Genomic DNA, 17,538 nt, shown 5'->3' with positions numbered 1-17,538 from the left:
TGTGGAAATAGAAGCAAAGGTAATGTTTCAAGTCAAGAGTCCTTCATCAGAACTGAAGAAATGATAAATCAAGCACATAAATAATAGCAAAAGGATTTGAGTATAGGAGCAGGGAGGTTCTACTGCAGTTGTACATGATCTTGGTGAGACCACACCTGGAGTATTGCGTACAGTTTTGGCCTCCTAATCTGAGGAAAGACATTCTTGCCATAGAGGGAGTACAGAGAAGGTTCACCAGACTGATTCCTGGGATGTCAGGACTTTCATATGAAGAAAGACTGGATAGGCTCGGCTTGTACTCGCTAGAATTTAGAAGATTGAGGGGGAGATCTTATAGAAACTTAAAGTGTGATTGTGATTTTTTAAACACTAATAACTCTTTTATTTTTAATCGATGGGAAAAATCCACTGCACATGATGAGCGGTGGGGGATTCTGATTAAGATGGCCAAAAATCACAACCGGACGTGGTAGTGTTTTTTCTACCAGGAAGTGGTCAAGATTAGACTTTTAATTATATAGAAGGCAAGGCAACTTTAATAAGGCAAGGCAACTTTAATTAGGCAAGGCAACTTTAATTAGGCAAGGCAACTTTAATTAGGCAAGGCAACTTTAATTAGGCAAGGCAACTTTAATTAGGGAAGGCAAATTTAATCAGGCAAGGCAACTTTAATTAGGCAAGGCAACTTTAATTAGGCAACACAGTTTTAGAATTTCCAAACCAAAGGCAACACAGCTTTAGCATTTCTAAATCAAAGGCAACACAGCTTTTAGCATTTCCAAACTATATTTTCAAACCACATTAAAGGCACTGACAGGTCAGTAAAACCACTCGCAGTTTAGGAGACATGTGTTCAGTGTTATTCACAGCTCAGACTGGGAGACGTGACCCTCTCGCTCCCCCATCTTGCAGAGACTGACTGAGGCACTCAACACTTCCGGGTTTTATAGTCCCTCCGGAAGCGGCGTGGCCTTCAGGAGAGAGAATCTCAACATTTTTTAAACACTAATAACTCTTTTATTTTTCATTGATGTGAAAAATCCTCTTGTCCTGCGCAGCGGAGAAGGACTCTGAGTAAGATGGCCAAAAATCACAGCGGTTACGTGGCAGCGTTTTTTCTAAAATCAATATACAGAACAACAGGAAGTGGTCAAGATCAGACTTTTAGTAATATAGATGAGTGACGTTTCTATTGAATCTCGGGAGGAGCCAAACTGGAATATCTACAGATAATCTTGGTTGAAAGCATTTGGAAGTGCTCAGCCTTGTCTTTACACCTCACATCCATCCATAGTGGATTTGCTTACTTCAGCCATTCACATGCTGCTCTAACTTCAGCATATACGTAGCCATGTGCTGTAGCTTCACTGTGTTAGCACTTCATTTGTAGGAATACCAGATGCTGTCTCTGACATTTTTTTTTAAACACTTAATATGATGAAACACAAAGATATAAAATGACCTTTAAGTCCCTTTGGTGGGGTTGGGAAACAGAATAAACTATTCCAATACAGACAAATGTTTCTAAAATTATATAAAATTAAAACCTACCTCCCATCGTGGTAATCCTTTCTCCAGAGAGAAAATCTTTTCCCCTGGGTGGAAAATGTCAATACTGGTGGGTGGAGGTTGATGGAAAGAGGGGAAAGGATTAAAGGAGATTTGCAAGGCAAGTTTTTTCACACAGGTAGTGGTGAATGCCTGTGACACGCTGGCAGGTGAGGTGTTAGAAGCAGTCATGGAATAGAGGGATATGGACCATGTGCATGCAAATAGGATGGTTTAGATTGGCATCATGGTCAGCACATACATGGTGGGCCTGTTCCTGTGCTGCATATATGTTGTATATGCCTATGTTGTATAGACATATATGACTATGTTGTATAGTCTGAGGGCATCTATATGATTTTATAGTCAAGCAAATTCTAATTGAAGTGGATATCATTGTTAAAATCTAGGAAGAGTGGGATACATTTGACAAAAGGCAACTTCCCACCAATGGTAGTGTGACAATGACCCGTCTATATATTTCTACAACATCGCCCATTCCTTCTCCTCAGAGATGCTGCCTGTCCCACTGAGTTACTCCAGCATTTTATGTCTATCTTCGATTTAAAGCAACACCTGCAGTTCCTTCCTACATATTTATTTCTACATGTTGTTTGAGGGATTAACAAATTCCAATACAACATGAATAACCTCTCTCAGCTAAGTTGGTAGACTGGGTCTCAGTCTGCCATCTCATCTTTGATTGTTGCGTTAAAGTGACAGCCCAGAATATGGGCTTGGAAGTTTGGGGTGGGATGTGAGCTATCAACCTTCTGATTCAGGGGTAAGTGAATGACCAGCCGATGCTGGTATTTAAACCCTTAATACAGATTCCCAAGGAATTCTTTGGCGTTGCAGATGTGCGCAAATGATTTTCACCAAGTATTTGGAGCAGATTGCATGAGCTTGGGAAGACTCATGGCAAAGATGTTTCGGTTTCAGTTTAGTTTATTGTCACGTGTACCGAGGTACAGTGAAAAGCATTTTGTTGCGTCCGAACCAGTCAACAGAAAGACAATACATGTACACCAAAGGCTTGCCTGTGCCTAACCATACGAACAAGGTTGCCCTTCCACTAACCCCCACTAGTTCTGATGGGGTCAGTACAGAAGGATATATTGGAAGTGATCCCAGCTTCAGTATGTGGACTGCAACATATACTCTATTTATTACTTGGAGTTATTGTTTAAAAGAAGCCCACTCTATTCATAACAAACTAGATTTGCATTGAATTCAATATCTAATGGATTCAAGAACTAGTAAAAGTCCACTCTGTAAGTAACTCTTTGTTGATACATCAAATGGAAGAATTTGGAATTATAATTAGAACAAATTAATAATTAAGCAACAAACTCCTTTTGGAGAAGTAAAAATTACCATTCTGAATTGAGGGAACTCACTTGAACTGAACAGGGCCTTCAACCCACAAACCTACAGTGTCTGTGCTGAACATAATGCCAACCAACTCGTATCAGATTGAACATAATTCATATGCCTATCTCTTAAATGCCACTATCATACCTATATGCTTCAACTATCATCTCCAGCAATTCACCAAAAAAAAACAGTCCTGCACATCTCCTTTAAACTTTGCCCCTCTCACCTTAAAGCTATGTCCTCTAGTATATGATGTTTCCATCCTGGGACAAAGGTTCTGACTGTCTACCCTATCTCTGCATCTCATTATTTTATATACTTCCACCGGGTCTCTCCGGAACCCCCTGGCATTCCAGAGAAAACAATCCAAGTTTGTCCAACCTCTCCCTGTAATACTCCTTAATCTAGGCAATTTAATTTCATGTTTCATGTATATTGTTGTGTTTTATGACTTTTGGCAGACCAATTTCCCAATTATCATATCGTATTTCCTGGTAAAAATCCAGGCATCATTCTGGTAGCTCGAAGAGAAATCCTGTTCTATTGATGGTCTGGGATGAAGTTTAAACCATCAAGCACAACATCAAAACACCAGGTTCCAGGTTTGTGCTGACAAATTAATTTTCAGTTTTACCTCCTTGACATCCCCGTTTGTAAGGGAATTTGTGTGGAATCAGCAAACACTAATGCCCACTTGGTGAGACCAAGCGTAGGCTTGGCGATCGTTTCGCCGAACACCTCCGCTCAGTCTGCAATAACCAACCTGACCTCCCGGTGGCTCAGCACTTCAACTCCCCCTCCCATTCCCAATCCGACCTCTCTGTCCTGGGTCTCCTCCATGGCCAGGGCGAGCAACACCGGAAATTGGAGGAACAGCACCTCATATTCCCCTTGGGGAGTCTGCATCCTGCGGGCATGAACATTGAATTCTCCCAATTTTGTTAGTCCTTGCTGTCTCCTCCCCTTCCTCAGCCCTCAGGCTGTCTCCTCCCATCCCCCAGCCCTCAGGCTCCTCCTCCTCCTTTTTCCTTTCTTCTCCCTGCCACCCCCCACCAGTCTGAAGAAGGGTTTCGGCCCGAAAAGTTGCCTATTTCCTTCGCTCCATAGATGCTGCTGCACCCGCTGAGTTTCTCCAGCATTTTTGTCTACCTTCGATTTTCCAGCATCTGCAGTTCCTTCTTAAACACTAATGCCCACATGTACCGGTAAATGGAATGCTTAACCAACCCAGTCAGATAAATGACAGGCTGCACCATCTACAGCTACCAGTTGTACCATCTGGCAGAGAGACTGTATTTCCAATAGTGTGAGCGAGAAACATATCTTGATTGGGATTCTATGCCACAAAAGGCAGCAGTGCCACATCATTAGCACCACAATGCTGCAGCTGCAATCAGAATTGACATAGTAGGGACAGTGCTGTAAGGTAAATGTAGCATTAGACAATCTTATTTTTCACAAGGCCCATTAGGCCTGTGTTATCATTCTTCTTCCTAATTAGATTACACGGATCATTGAAAGGACACTGTACTGAATTGTGTTCGATCACTGTGTTTTGGTAGACGCAGCAATTTCAGCATCAATTTCTCAGCAATAACCACTTCATCAATGTTTTTAGGCACCAAAGCCACATCAGCAGTTTTGAATCTCTGCGTAATGATGAGAGTTTTGAAACCCCTGATGTGAGATGTACTCATTGATAATCGCCACTCAGTGATGGACACAAAGCTGGAAATACTTCAAACACTGATGAGCTGGAATGATGTGCTAAACTACCAATGTAAAAGGGAAAATGTCTATACATTTTTACAAGAAAAACAATCACTTTTTAACTCCTTGCAAATGTTACATCCATTTAAACAGGTTGGAGTCATTAAATATTGCTGCTGTTGCACTGTTCATTTTATAATGTGGTTGAGAAGAAACTCAATATTACATTTCATTTTTTAATTCATTTATTGATTTTATGAGTTTCAAGTATTCATTTCTTATTTTAGTTAATGTGCATGATGATGGTTATAAGTCTTTCTGATACTTTTTCTCTTACGATTTGAGTAACTTTGCAATGTAATTCTCTATAATGTTCTCTATATCTGTAATTACAGATTGTATTTACATGGTACTGTTAATGGGAACATTTCCCAAGGGCAGCACAGTGGAGCGGCTAGCTCATGGCACCAGAGACCCACCTCAGGTGCTGCCTGTGTGAAGTTTACATGTTCTCCATGTAATCACGTGGGTTTCCTCCTGGTGCCCAGGTTTCAATCCACATCCCAAAGACGTGCGGGTTTGCTAGTTAATTGGCCTCTGAAAATTGCCCCTTAGTATGAGAGGTGTGGATGAGAAAGCAGGGATAACAGAACAGCTGTGAATGGATGATCGATGGTCAGCTTAGACTTGATGGGCCGATGGGGCTGTTTCCATGCTGTATCTCTAAACTAAACCAAACATTTAGGTCTGTAAACATAGTATTCATAGATAACATAGTAAAACAAAAAAAAAATGTTTTAAAAGCAATGTTAATGCAGAACAAAAGCAGAACGACCCTGCTGCGACCAAGGTTGCTCATGGCTGGTAGTACAGTTGGTGTTTGTAGTGTTCAAGAGCCGGATGGTTGTTGGGAAGAAGCAATTCTGAGGCAAAGTATTTATTTATCTGCATAAACTGATAAATATGCTGCAGGCACTGAAAATCTGAAGCAAAAACTGACAATGCTAGAATTATTCAGAGTCCGGCAGCATCGAGAATGACAACAGGCAAATGTTTTTGATGTTGACCCCTCCTTATAGTTTAGCTATCTGTTAATATTGCTCTACTGCTGCTCCTCCACCTGGGCCATCTTTACAAATGGAGGGTCTTCAAATGGCTGGGAATGGAAAAGTTGACTCTTGCACTGACTGTGATGCGATGGCAGTTAATAGACTGACTGAGCAGTGAAAATAGGAAATATATTGTCCTAGATAGACACAAAATGCTGGAGTAACTCAGCAGGACAGGCAGCATTTCTGGAGAGAAGGAATGGGTGACGTTTCGGGTTGAGACCCTTCTTCAGACATTGTCCCATTCATATCAGGAACTCACCATTTTCCATTCTGCAGCAGAAAGACAAGAGATTCGGCCACTGGGAAATAGTGGGCACTTCCAGAATAAGTTCAATGGGGCACTTCTACATCACATAGATTCTGGTCACGGTTTTAAGAGTTGGGTCAGGAGTTTAATTAAGCAATGAACTCATTGATTACATTTCACAAACTGACTTATAAGATTGGAAATTGCATTTAAAAGGGAACTCACCTGTAGGTGATGATGTTTCGATGCTATTTAGAATTGCCCGTTTTCCGATGAGTATTGTGCTTTCAGCTTCTGATTTATTTTTGGCTTTCCCAACTCTCGTTGAACACTTACTGATTAGTGTGTGTACTGATTCAGCTTCTTCCCTTTGGAAAGCAAGAGGATTAGCAGGGAAAACCTGAAGAATGAGGCTTAATTGGTCAGGCTTGATCAGAGCGGTTGGATCAGCAGACAGCATGTGTCACTGCAATTTTGAAACAAACTTCCAGATTCCTTAAACATAGAACGTAGAACAAGACTGGGCCCTACGGCCCACAATATTAGCGCCGAACAAGGTCAAGACATTGATCTCATCTGTCTGTGCATGATCCATATCCCTCGATTCCTTGCACTTCCATGTGCCTATCTAAAAGCTTCTTAAACACCACTATTATATCTGCCTCTTCCACCAAACTTGCAATGTGTTCCAGGATCCCACAACCCTCTGTATAAAAGAATGTGCCATGCACATCTCTATTAAACCTTTCCCCTCTCACCTTAAAAGACACCTTAAAACACTCACCTATAGTCCAATTAGCCCTCTGAGCCGACTTGGTCTATGGAACTGATACACTAAAATGTGCTACAATGCTGAGAATTATATATTCCACACTGTATCTTGCTGTTTGTTCCATCCATTGTACATGAGTTTGACGACTGTATTTTTGCATGGTATATCTGATTTGTTTGGATAGCATGCAAAATAACGCTTATTTATCTTGCTGAACCTGTACCACGATGTACATGCCAATAATAAATCTAAATCTAAACCCGAACCTACATCTAAAACAAATCCACCATTCAATTAGATCACAATGAATCAATACCACATTTACTTGTTTAAGAAGGAACTGCAGATGCTGGAAAATCGAAGATAGACAAAAATGCTGGAGAAACTCAGTGGGTGAGGCAGCAACTATGGAGTGAAGGAAATAGGCAAGGGGCAGAGTCCCCCTTGTCCTCACCTTCCACCCGACCAGCCGTCACATACAACAAATAATCATCCGACATTTTCGCCACCTCCAAAGTGATCCCACCACTGGCCACATCGTCCCATCACCTCTCCCGTCTGCTTTCCGCAGAGACCGCTCCCTCCGTAACTCCCTGGTCAATTCGTCTCTTCCCACCCGAACCACCCACTCTCCGGGCACTTTCCCTTGCAGCCCCAAGAAATGCTACACTTGTTGCTTCACCTCCCCCCTCGACTCCATCCAAGGACCCAAGCAGTCTTTCCAGGTGCGGCAGAGGTTCACCTGCATCTCCTCCAATCTCATCTACTGCATCCGCTGCTCTAGATGTCAGCTGCTCTACATCGGTGAGACCAAGTGTAGGCTTGGCGATCGCTTCACCCAACACCTCCGCTCGGTCCGCAATAACCAACCTGACCTCCTGGTGGCTCAGCACTTCAACTCCCCCTCCCATTCCGAATCCGACCTTTCTGTCCTGTTTCTGAGCAGCAGCTCATATTTTGCTTGGGCAGTTTGCACCCCAGTGGTATGAACATTGACTTCTCTAATTTCAGGTAGTTCCTACTTTCTCCTCACCTTCTCAGCTCTCCCTCAGCCCACTAGCTCCATCCTTTCTTCTTCCCCCCCCCCCCCCCCCCTTCCTCCCCACCCTCACATCAGTCTGAAGAAGGTTTTCAACCTGTAACGTTGCCTATTTCCTTCGCTCCATAGATGCTGCCGCACCCGCTGAGTTTCTCCAGCAATTTTGTCTGCCACATTTACTTGGTTTTCATTAATCTGCCTTGGTGCACCTAATTGATAACAAACTATCAACTTAAATGTTGAAAGCTCAAATTATATATTGCCCTTGTGAGAGAATGTTGTTCATTTATTTTAACCTCTGTGTAAAGAAGTGCCTCCTGATTTCACTCTGAAAGGCTTGGAAAATAATTCTTAAACATATTGCCCTTTTACTCATCATCTCCCAATGACAAATGCTTTCTCTATGTTTTTACCTTATTAATTGTTTTTAAATTATCTATATTACTAAAACTCTGATCTTGACCGCTTTTGGCCCACTGTGCTGCGATTTCCGACAGAACGCCGCCACCTACGACCGTCATTTTTCGGAGGATTTTTCCCATCGATGACAAATCAGAGAGATATTAATGTTTTTAAAAAATTCACCATTCTCTCTGCTGTCCCTGCTGGAGGGAGGGGGAGGGACTATAAATCCAGGAAGTGGTGTGCCTCACTCAGTCTCTGCAAGATGGATGAAGCCAAGGGTCACGTCTCTCTGAGTTCTGAATAACACTGAACAAATGTCTACACAACTGTGAGTCCCCTTAATGTGGCTTGAAAATGAAAATATGGTTTGTTTGAAGTAAAAAGGCACTGCCTGCAAATGGTTGTTTGGGTGCTTTGGCTTGAAGTTGAAAAGCACTACTTACTGCAAATGGTGGCTTGGGTGCTTTGGCTTGAAGTTGAAAGGCACTACTTACTGCAAATTGTGGCTTGGGTGCTTTGGCTTGAAGTTGAAAGGCACTACTTACTGCAAATGGTAGCTTGGGTGCTTTGGCTTGAGGTTGAAAGGCACTACTTATGGCAAATGGTGGCGTGGGTGCATTGGCTTGAAGTTGAAAGGCACTACTTACTGCAAATGGTTGTTTGGGTGCTTTGGCTTGAAGTTGAAAGGCACTACTTACTGCAAATGGTGGCGGGTGATTTGGCTTGAAGTTGAAAGGAACTTCTAACTGCAAATGGTGGCTTGGGTGCTTTGGCTTGAAGTGTAAGGAACTACTTACTGCAAATGGTGGCATGAAGTTGAAAGGCACTACTTACTGCAAATGGTGGCTTGGGTGCTTTGGCTTGAAGTTAAAAGGCACTACTGCAAATGCACTTACTTCCTGTTTGCACTCTATATTGATTTTAGATAAAACGCTACCACTTACGGCTGTGAGTTTTGGCCATCTTACTCAGTGCCCCCCTCCGCTGAGCAGGTGCAGAGAATTCTTCCCATCAATGAAAAATAAAAGTGTTATTATTGTTTTAAAAATGCTGAGAATCTCTCTCTCCTGTCAATCATGCCATGAAAGCCACACCTTTTCCGGTGGGAGGGGGAGGGGTTATAAAACCCGGAGGTGTGGGTGTGGCGCAGTCTCTGCATGATGGGGGAGGGAGAGGTCATGACTCTGTCTGAGCTGTGAATCAGCTGAACACACTGAATGTCTACTGAACTGTGGGTTTGGTGTTTTGTGTGGTTTTATGGTGGTTTCACCCTGCATGAAATGGTATGAAGTTGCATTTGAATTTGGTGGCCTTAGACCCTGCTTGAAGTGGAATGAAACTGCACTTGAATTTGGTGGCCTTGCACCCCCCTTGAAATGGTAGGAACATGGATTTTAATTTGGTGGCCTTGCACCCTGCTTGAAATTGAATTTCAAGGAATAGTCATGAGTCAACTGCCAGCCCACCAGCCATGAGTGAGCTGACAGCAGATCAGGCTTGAGGAACTGAGCTGCCACCCCAAGAACCTATACCAGCACTCCAGAAAGCCCCCCCACTGACCACCAATATTGGAATTGGTGGAGAGGTGGAATATTGCGTCGGGGGACCAGCCCTCCCATGTGAACATGGGACCCAACGGGTCCCACTTAGTCTAGTAAATACTATAATCAGATTACTCCACAACAGAATACAACATAAATCCTAAACTCATAGGTTCCAGGAGCAGAATTAGGCCATTTGACCCATCATGTCTACTTTGTCGTTCAACCATGGCTGATCTATCTTTCCCTCACAACCCCATATTCCTGCCTTCTCCCCATAACCACTGACACCCGCACTAATCAAGAATCTGTTAATCTCCACCGTAAACATATCCATTGACTTGGCCTCCAAAGCCGCATGCTGCAATGAATTCCACAGATTCACCACACTCTGACTAAAGAAATTCCTCCTCATCTCCTTTCTAAAGGTACGTCCTTTTATTCTGAGGCTGTGGTCTCTGGTCCTGGACTCTCTCACTAGTGAAAGCATCCTCTCCACATTCACTCCATCCAGGCCCTTCACTAGCTGGTGAATTTCAGAGGTCCCCCCTGTCCTAAACTCCAGTGAGTACAGGCCCAATGCCTTCAAATGCTCATCATATGTTAACACAATCATTATTGGGATTATTCTCGTAAACCTCCTCTGGACCCTCTCTAACACCAGCACATCCTTCCTCAGATATGGGGCCCAAAACTGCTCACAATACTCCAAATGCGGTCTGACCAGTGCCTTATAAAGCCTCCGATTTCCGAATTCACTCCCCATTTAGAAAATAGTCCATGATTTTATTCTTATTAACAAAATGCGGTCTAACTCCAAACTTTGCTATGCTGTTCATTATTCTTATTCATAATCTAACACAGCAACCCTGATATAATTTTGGAGAATTTGTGGTGCATTTTCTCCAAAGCCAATCTCTCCTTTACTGAAGTGAATGTAGCATTGTCAGATCGTTCAGGAACCAAGAACATAGAACACAGAAGAGGCCTTTAGCTTACAATGTCTGTGCCGAACCTGATGCCAAGATCAACTCTTTTCTGCCTGCATATAATCCACATCCCTCCATTCCCTGCGCCAATCTAAACGTCTCTTAAATGCATTATCATATCTGCCTCGCCCACCGACAGCCAGTCACAGGCACTCACCACTCTGTGTAAGAAACTTGCTCCAATACATTAAAGGAGATGCTGGCACCATAAAGCTATGCCCTCTAGTTGGGACAAAAATTCTGACTCTTCCCAGAGAAACGATCCTAGTCCATCCAACCTGTCCCTATGGCTAATATCCGCTAATCAAGACGTCTGTCAAAAGTCTAAAGTGTTTAATTGTCATGTGCACCACAACCAGAAAAATGAAATTCTTACTTGTGTGAACTTTACAGTCACGGTAAATGTAGTGTGTGTGTGTGTGTGTGTGTGTGTGTGTGTGTGTGTGTGTGTGTGTGTGTGTGTGTGTGTGTGTGTGTGTGTGTGTGTGTGTGTGTGTGTGTGTGTGTGTGTGTGTGTGTGTGTGTGTACGTGCTCGTGTGTGGTAGCTCAGTGCTGAGGTACAATTGTTGTTCGGGTTGTGTACAACTCTGAACTCAGTGAAGTTTAGGAGAATACTCTTTGACATGCGAATCCCCATAATCTTCTTAGGAAGTAGAGTGGCTGATGTGCCTTCTCTATAATTGCATCAGTGTGCTGGGTCCAGGAAAGATCTTTGGAAATGTGCACGCCCAGGAATTTGAAGTTTTTGACCCTCTCTTTGGGGTTGAGAAGGAGTTTCTTCCCAGAGGCCATTCGGACTGTAAACGTAAACGCCTATCTCACCAGGGACTAACTCTACTGCACGTTTTTCCTTCCATTATTTATTATGTAAAAGAATATGTGTGTTATGATTGTGTTTATAGTTTGTTTGGTTGTTTGTCTTTTGCACAAAAGTCTGCGAGCATTGCCACTTTCATTTCACTGCACATCTCGTATGTGTATGTGACAAATAAACTTGACTTGACTTGACTTGAGAGGGAGAGAGAGAAATATGTTCTTCCTATAAGGGGAATTCAGAGGTGCGTTTTGTGCAAAGTGAGAAGAAATAAGAATTGAATTGCCGATTTTAAATTACATGTGTGAGGTGAAGAAGGTGCTCTGAGAGATGGTTCCGACCTGTAACATCTTACATAAAGGAATCCGTCGTATGAAGATAAGCTTTCCTGTGACCTGTTCGATAGTTTGGTCCAGAAATAATTCTGCAATATTCCCTATAAATAATGAATTGTTTGGGAAATATGATGGTGATCTTATAATGTGGCACTGGAATTAAAATGTCCTAATACCACAGCAAGTGAATTGAAACTCACCTGCAAAACATTAACCAGGGATTAAAATTAGGGCACAATGGTATCTTCTGATTTTTCGATAGTATCTACTGACACCTTCTGTTCTATACAAGTAATTACACAATCATGTCATCATACAAAACTATTTAATCTGTATAATCTCAAATGTAATTGATTTTTTTTTTGGTTTGCATAAAACTAGAAAAGTAGCAATATGCTAATCTCAAAAAAGTAATTTGGAATTGGCAAACTCAATTTGAGCATATATTAAAAGCAAGTACAGAACACTTAGTGTTATATTTTCATACAAATGTTGCTATACCTATCACTGTGCTAGGTTGTTCATTTCCAATGTGTAACGTTTATCTAGGCATGCCAGTATGAAAGCTTAGTCCAAATGTCTTCATTAATCATAGGAACGCCTTCATAACAAGACTATAAGAGCAAAGAGGTCCTTCTGCAGTTGTACAGGGCCCTGGTGAGCCACACACGGAGTATTGTGTGCAGTTTTGGTCTCCTAATTTGAGGAAGGACATTCTTGCTATTGAGGGAGTGCAGCGTAGGTTCATGAGGTTAATTACCGGGATGGCGGGACTGTCATATGCTGAGAGAATGGAATGACTGTGCTTGTATTCACTGGAATTTATGAGAGGATATCTTACAGAAACATATAAAATTATTAAGGGACTGGACACGCTGGAGGCAGGAAACATGTTCCCGATGTTGGGGGAGTCCATAACCAGGGGCCACAGTTTAAGAATAAGTGGTAAACCGGATTTTGAACTGAAAGATGAGGAAAAGCTTTTCAAGAACCCAGAGAGTTGTGAATTTCAGTGATCAATTCTCTGGCTCAGAAGGGCAGCGGAGGCCAATTTTCCATGTATCTATGTACAGTTTCAAAGGATAGAGTAGTTTAGATAGAGGTGTACTTGGGTCAGTGCAGCTAGTGGATACATCAAAAGATAACAACTGGGCACGCATAAACAGGAACCCTCCATCGGGTCCCTTAGTATGATGCGTGTGGATGATCAGCAAAAACTGATTTTTAGTCTATTTGTCATCTGACCGTTGCCTGACGGCAACAGTGGGAGTGTCCGGGGTGGGAAATCGAATTTCTGGGATTTTTTGGTGCGAATGTGTAAGTCCTCCTAAGCGCAGCAACAATTTGGGCGTTGTCCATGTACTTTCCTATGTGCAGCTGGTGTACAGTATATAGGAGCACCGATAAAAGGAGACAGGAGTGATGTTAAGAGCACCCTAGGAACAACCTTTTTCAGACCAAGCACGTGTTTATGCGTGCCATTCACACAAGAACATGTGTACCGATCCAATATTAGGATGAACAGCATCTTCCTTCTTTCTTTATACACCTTGAATTACACTGCCAGTTGTAATCCCCACTCCCACAAAAACACTGCAACATGGCATTCTCTGCAGAGTGACTTCATTGTGTGTTATGCCAGAACAACGATTTGTGGGCACATTCTGAAGGGAAGACCAAGAAAGCATGATTCCCAGAGCCAACGCTTCTCTGAAACAATAAGCTGGGAGAAATGTTTTAGTGGGAAGGAAGAGGAGAGGCAATATTAATTACCACTGCATGATATTGAAGAGAGTGCAGGATCTGATATACCTCATGGCGTGTGGAACTTTGAGTATCGTAAAGTAAATACTTGGTGCCACGGTGGTGCAGCTAGTAAAGGCATTGCTTGACAAGGCCAGAGACCTGGCTTCAATCCTGTATATGTGGACTTTGTGCATTCCCCCTGTGACCACTGGGGTCCTCTGGGTGCTCCATGTTCCTCCCACATCCCAAACAGGGACGTGCGGTCAGGGGAGGCAGGGAGAGGCAGAGCCTCACCTGTCATTATTCCCAATGAAAACGGCTGTTAAGAAAAGTAAAGAAAGATAATAATACAATAAATATAAAGATTTTTCCACTGATCTGATGTATAAGAGTCCACATCTTGACAACCAGGCACAGTAGATGAGGTTAGAGGAAGTGCAAGTGAACCTCTACCTAACCTGAAAGGACTGTCGGGGTCCCTTGACAGAGTTGAGAGATTAGGTACAGCGACAGGTGCTGCATCTTCTGCGGTTGCAGGGGGAGGTACCAGGGGAAGGAGTGGTTTGGGTGGGGAGGGATCAGTTAATCAGGGGGTTGAGGAGGGAACAAAGGCGGAAGGTGGGAAAAAAAATGTGGCTAGTGGAGGGAACCCATTGGAGGTGTGGGAAATTTCAGAGGATTATGTGTTGTATGCGACGGCTGATTTGGTGGAAAGTAAGGGCTAGGGGGACTCCGTCTCTGCTACAACTAGGGGGAGGGGAAGAAGGGCAGAGCTGCAGGGTACTGAGGGGCACAAGTGAGGGCCTCACCTATGATGGGAGAGGGGAACACACGTTCCCTAAAGAATGAGGACATCTCGGATTTTCTAGTATGGAACACCTCATCTTGGGCGCAGATGTGGCGTAGACGGAAGCATTGGGAGTAGGGGATAGAGTCTTTGCAGGAAGCATGTTGGGAAGAAGTGTAGTCAAGATAGTTGTGGGAGTCAGTGGGTTTGTAATGGACATCAGTCAATAGTCTATTTCTTGTGATGGAGACTGTGAGATCAAGGAAGGGGAGGGAGGTGTCGGAGATGGTCCAAGTAAATTTGAGTGCAGGATGAAAATTGGTGGTGAAGTTGACGTAGTCCATGAGTTCTGCATGTAGTACTGATGCAGTCATCAATGTAATGGGGTTAGAGTTTGGGGATAGGGCCTGTGTAGGCCTGGAACAGAGATTGTTCAACATACCCCACAAAGAGGCAGGCACACACACACAAACACGCAGCGAATGCCATACCCATGCTTCAAGTCACACGACAAAGGCCATAGACAAGAACCCAAATTGACACGAGGAGATCGTTTTTTTACGTGGCAACGTTTTCATGATGTGGATTTTTTGTTGGTGCAAGCAGATTAATTAATAATATTCAGAAGAGAATTGGATGAATAGTTGAAGGGAATAAATTTATAAGGCCACAGGGAAAGAGCAGGATATTTTCATTAATGTAATAACTGTACAAAAGAGCTGGCACAAGCACAATGGGATAAGTGTACTTTCTTCTGTCAACCTCTGATCCCATGATCTTAAATTTAATATGGAAGTGATGACAATATATATTTGCCTCTTAGCAACGCTCAGCATATGTTCTGATTAAACACCCCCCAAACCTACAAATTGAAATCCAACAAAAGTTGATCCATTTTTAAATGACCTGAAGCGATTGGTTGTGTGTGGTTCCTCCCAGTCACTGTCAAAGGTCGAGGCTGGCAAATCTGTCAAAATTGTTTAATTGACATTAAAACCAGTTATTGGTCAGAGATGAATCCTTGAGATCATATAACCATATAACAATTACAGCACGGAAACAGGCCATCTCGGCCCTACAAGTCCGTGCCGAACAACTTTTTTCCTTCAGTCCCACCTGCCTGCACTCATACCATAACCCTCCATTCCCTTCTCATCCATATGCCTATCCAATTTATTTTTAAATGATACCAATGAACCTGCCTCCACCACTTCCACTGGAAGCTCATTCCACACCGCTACCACTCTCTGAGTAAAGAAGTTCCCCCTCATGTTACCCCTAAACTTCTGTCCCTTAATTCTGAAGTCATGTCCTCTTGTTTGAATCTTCCCTATTCTCAAAGGGAAAAGCTTGTCGACATCAACTCTGTCTATCCCTCTCATCATTTTAAAGACCTCTATCAAGTCCCCCCTTAACCTTCTGCGCTCAAGAGAATAAAGACCTAACTTATTCAACCTATCTCTGTAACTTAGTTGTTGAAACCCAGGCAACATTCTAGTAAATCTCCTCTGTACTCTCTCTATTTTGTTGACATCCTTCCTATAACTGGGCGACCAAAATTGTACACCATACTCCAGATTTGGTCTCACCAATGCCTTGTACAATTTTAACATTACATCCCAGCTTCTATACTCAAAAGATGGAACTCTGTCTCCAGATTATTCCCCTTGGTTTCATTGGTGAGCCAAGGTACTTGTGACAATAAGGAATCGATCATTCATTCATTTATTCATTTTCCAAAGATAAATCATTTACTGCTTTCAAAGGCTTTTCAGCCTGTCCGATGTGGACATACACCTGCTGCCAGATCATCTCCAGTCAGGCCATTTCAGTATTCCGTCTTCAGTCCCCTAATGTGTAAAAACTGGAAGGTAGCATGGACACAAAAAACAAACACAAATCAATCTGCTGGTAATTCTAAAAGATGTGAAGAATAATTCCATGTTTATCTCTAATTGCGTTATTGTTGGAGTAACTCAGGCAACATTTCTGTAGAACATGGATAGGTGGTCTAGACTTTTCATAAGAAGGGTCCCGACCCAAAACATCACTTATCCATGTTCTCCAGAGAATGTTACCTGGTCTGCTGTTACTCCAGCAGTTTCCTCCTTTTTTTGTAAAAAGTTAATCCATTTTCAAATTACCTGAAGCCATTGTTGTACTTGGTTGCTCCCAGTTATGCTCAAACATTGGGGGTGAGGAATCTGCAAAATTATTTAATTGACATTAAATTATCACCTATCCACATTCTCCAGAGAATGCTAAAGGGCCTGTCCCACGAGCATGCGACCTGCATGCGGCAAGCGCGACCAAACCGGAAGCGGGGGCCGCGCGGAGGTCAAGTGAGTGACGTGAAGTTCGAGCGAAGTTCGCGCGTGACGTACGGTGTCAAGACGTGCGTACGGCATCGAGACACTGCACACGCCCGTCGAGGCGGTGCGTATGCCCGTCTAGGCAGCTGCGGGCCGGCAGGCCGTTGGCGCGCGGAATTTTTGAACACGGTCTGTTTGTCGTAACCCCGCTCGATGTCGGGACCAGCTGCGCACAACTCCATACGGCTCCGGTGATCGAAGTGGGACCAGCCCCGCGAGGCCGTACTGCTCAAGCGACCACGTTAGGTCGCGCTTGCCGCATGGAGTCGCATGCTCGTGAGACAGGCCCTTAAGGAACTATGTGGGAAGGAATTGCAGATGGTGGTTTAAACCGAAGATAGACCGAAAATGCTGGAGTTACTCAGCGGGACAGGCAGCATCTCTGGAGAAAAAGGAATGGGTGATGTTTCTGGTCGAGACCCTTCTTCAGACCCGAAAAGTCACCAATTCCTTCTCTCCGGAGATGCTGCCTGTCCTGCTGAGTTACTCCACCATTTTGTGGCTATCTCTAACTAAATTCTGCCGGATCCGCTGAGTTACTCCAGCACTTTGTATCCTTTATTGTAAACCAGCATCTGCAGTTCCTTACTTCTAAGTACAGGAGAGCTAGTATAGGGAGGTTTCACGGCATTCGGGTCATGACCCATGACACATACTGTTGCTATGCTACGCCAACTGGAGTACACGGGATGAACTGCAGGTAGGCACTTGCCATTGTTTCCAGCGGGCCCGTTAAAACCCGC

General features: G+C 43.3%; 1 long non-coding RNA gene across 2 annotated transcripts; it reads right to left on the bottom strand.

The window, feature by feature from the left end:
• Positions 1-4,215: 4,215 nt before the first annotated feature.
• On the bottom strand, positions 4,216-16,629 carry LOC129704669 (uncharacterized). Of its 2 annotated transcripts, XR_008724757.1 has the most exons (4): positions 16,568-16,629; positions 16,179-16,287; positions 6,220-6,362; positions 4,216-5,363 (listed from the first exon to the last, which is right to left on the bottom strand). It is a non-coding gene; the product is annotated as an uncharacterized LOC129704669 (long non-coding RNA). The 2 variants fall into 2 exon arrangements; XR_008724755.1 differs by lacking the exon at positions 4,216-5,363 and having other exon boundaries at positions 6,132-6,362.
• Positions 16,630-17,538: the final 909 nt, after the last annotated feature.

This window comes from Leucoraja erinacea, chromosome 1 (assembly GCF_028641065.1).
Source record: "Leucoraja erinacea ecotype New England chromosome 1, Leri_hhj_1, whole genome shotgun sequence".
Taxonomy (NCBI): Eukaryota; Metazoa; Chordata; class Chondrichthyes; order Rajiformes; family Rajidae; genus Leucoraja; species Leucoraja erinaceus.
This window is presented reverse-complemented; position numbering and strand designations above follow the sequence as displayed.